Below are 3000 nucleotides of genomic sequence, written 5' to 3' on the forward strand. Positions count from 1 at the left end.
GGAGATAGTCCATTAAATTGTGTCTTTTTCACTGTGCATAAATCCCCTGATTGCAGATCATGGGGCACTTGATCTTCATCCAAATACTGAGATAAGTTTCAGAAACAAACTTAGAATGTCCTTATAATAATTAATCTTTACATTAATATTGTATAATGTAACAATAAGGAACTATCTGGGAAGTGAGTCTTAGTAAATACAGACCTCCATTAACAGAATTGGGACTTAACATTCATTGAAACATAATCTTTTTTTCTCTAAAATTACCCTAATTTCTACTCAGTATAAACAAATTAAGACTAATTTGTTTGTAAAATAAGGTCTAATGACTTTCTCCCTTTTCAAGGTCCCCAAAATACTGTGAGCTTTCTGTACCTGTTAGTGAGTGGCCTTCCCAATTTATTTGATAAAGCTGCTGGAACTGAAGAATTTCCAACCTCTCAAGGGAACAGATAGAAAAGATAAATGTTTCAATTCTGCTTACAGAGGTATAATTTACCATAAAATTATAACCATATTCACCAGTTCACCAGTCCTATGTAACTAATTCTTCCTGTTAAACAGTTTTATGAAGCCATATTAGAATCCTTTAATTTCTTACTCAGCTCAGCATTATGGTCTCCAAACCAGAAATTTATATTTATCCAAAAGTCCTTTCTGTAAATTTTTGAAGAGGAAGCAGTTTTGCAAAGGCCTCGGGATAAAACCGTAACCATTTATAATGACAGAAGACTTAAGGCACATTTAAAATTTGATTATCATGCAATTGACAAAGAAGTTGGTTACTGCTGCGACATACAATGCTTGTAGATAATAGCTAGAATTATAACTGGTAACATTTTACCAGGACATATCAGATTTTTAGGAATTCCATATAATTTCTAGAATATCTATATTAATAACACTTACCATATGATATAAGAAGGTTTTTTTTTACTGATTCAATAATGCTTCCCATGTAATTTAACATACCAAATAAACCTAATTAGTTTAATATCCCTCTTTGGGCTGTTTCAGGAGCCCGTTGAAGCATCCCAAAAATAGCTAGAGGTCAAAGGGACTTCATTAGAATTTTATTCATTTATCTAGGAAGTTTTGTCAAAAAAATAAAATATCAAAAGGATTTAGAACACTCAGTCAGATAGAATCATAGGTCACTGTGAAATAGTAGTTATTTACTTAGCCAAAGTGACAATAAAATATTTCAAAGACAAATATAGAATAGATTACTTAAAAGGTAAAGAACTTAAAACCTGTTATCAAAGGCAGTTTAATATGTTAAGAAAATTTGTCCTCTTAACAGAGAGAAAAGCCAAATTCAAGTTTTCCACCAGCTTACTTTTAAATTCATTCTAAATTTAGCATTCCTGACCATGCACAGAACTCTTTTCTCAGGGTCCACTTCCCACAAACCTTCCATGACTTTCTGTATCCACCACTTTATTTTTTCCATCCAGAAATAAGCAGCTCTAAAGCACACTTTCTTTTCTCTAATAAAATGAAATTCCATTCCTCATACCTTTTTACTGAAAACATACATCCTATCTTTCTGCTGTATACTGACATGTTTCCTTTATTATTTCTATTAACTTTAATTACATGTTCATATTAGAGTCCTCAGCTCTGAAAGTCTTGATTTCCCGTGAAAACTAAGACGTAAGCAATAATGAACTATCCTTTACATTAGCACTCTGAAGATCAGTGAACATAAATATCAGTGATAATTTCTAAAAAAACATTTGCTTTCTAGTAGAGAACATCGCAGAATAGCACCAAACATATTCATTACCAGTCCTAAATACATCTGAGTGTGTGTTTAGTCGCTCAGTCCTTTGAAAAGTGAGGTCAAAGTCAATCAGTCATGTCTGACTCTGAGACCCCTTGGACTATACAGTCCATTGAATTCTCCAGGCCAGAATACTGGAGTGGGTAGCCTTTTCTCTTCTCCAGGGGATCTTCTCAATCCAGGAATTGAACTGGGGTCTCCTTCACTGCAGGCAGATTCTTTACCAGCTAAGCTACCAGGGAAGTTCAGTCCTTTAGTTTCTCTGTAAAAAGAAGCCAATGTTCAGTAGTTAATGTTTCAGCATCATATTTTATTTGGAAATGATGTAGCTATTATTCAATAACTTTCATAACTTAATTTAGCACAACGGGCTTCCCTGGTGGCTCAGAGGTTAAAGCGTCTGCCTGGAATGCAGGACACCCAGGTTCGATCCCTGGCTCAGGAAGATCCCCTGGAGAAGGAAATGGCAACCCACTCCAGTACTCTTCCCTGGAGAATCCCATGGAGGGAGGAGCCTGGTAGGCTACAGTCCAGGGGGTCGCAAAGAGTCAGACACGACTGAGAGACTTCACTCACTCACTCACTCATAGAATTTCAAGTTATGAAAATCTGCAGAGACTATTTTAATAGCTGTTTCTAAAACATAATTATTCTTGATAGGAATTAACTAAAATCTCTTATCTCATTTTCATTTTCTTTCCTTAAAAGTTTCTTCACATCAAGTTACTTTCCTTGCTGACAAATTTGCAACAGATATGATAAGATTTTTATTTAACTTATATTAAACTAGGTGCAATAAAAGTATTACACTTGATATTGATGACCTAAAAGACATGTCTATATTAATTAGATCAACAAATAAACCTTAATACCAGGTATTAATTTAACACTGAATATTTCCCAGTTGACATGACCTGAAATTAATTCTGGCCAGTTACCTTCTGTATTTTTTTTTTAGAAAGTATTAAAGTGCTTAACTTCCTTTAATTCAATTAAGTATGGCTCACACACTAACTTTGATAATACCATCCAAAGTGAAAGTGAAAGTAGCTCAGTCATGTCTGACTCTTGGCGACCCCATGGACTGTAGCCCACCAGGCTCCTCTGTCCATGGGATGCTCCAGGCAAGAATACTGGAGTGGGTTGCCATGTTCTCCTCCAGAGGATCTTCCCAACCCAGGGATCAAACCCAGGTCTCTCGCATTGCAGGCAAT

General features: G+C 35.3%; 1 non-coding gene across 1 annotated transcript; it reads left to right on the plus strand.

Annotated features, from left to right (window-relative positions):
• Window positions 1–2159: 2159 nt before the first annotated feature.
• Window positions 2160–2232, plus strand: TRNAS-GGA (transfer RNA serine (anticodon GGA)). The gene has a single exon. It is a non-coding gene; the product is annotated as a tRNA-Ser (tRNA).
• Window positions 2233–3000: the final 768 nt, after the last annotated feature.

This window comes from Bos taurus, chromosome 3 (assembly GCF_002263795.3).
Source record: "Bos taurus isolate L1 Dominette 01449 registration number 42190680 breed Hereford chromosome 3, ARS-UCD2.0, whole genome shotgun sequence".
Taxonomy (NCBI): Eukaryota; Metazoa; Chordata; class Mammalia; order Artiodactyla; family Bovidae; genus Bos; species Bos taurus.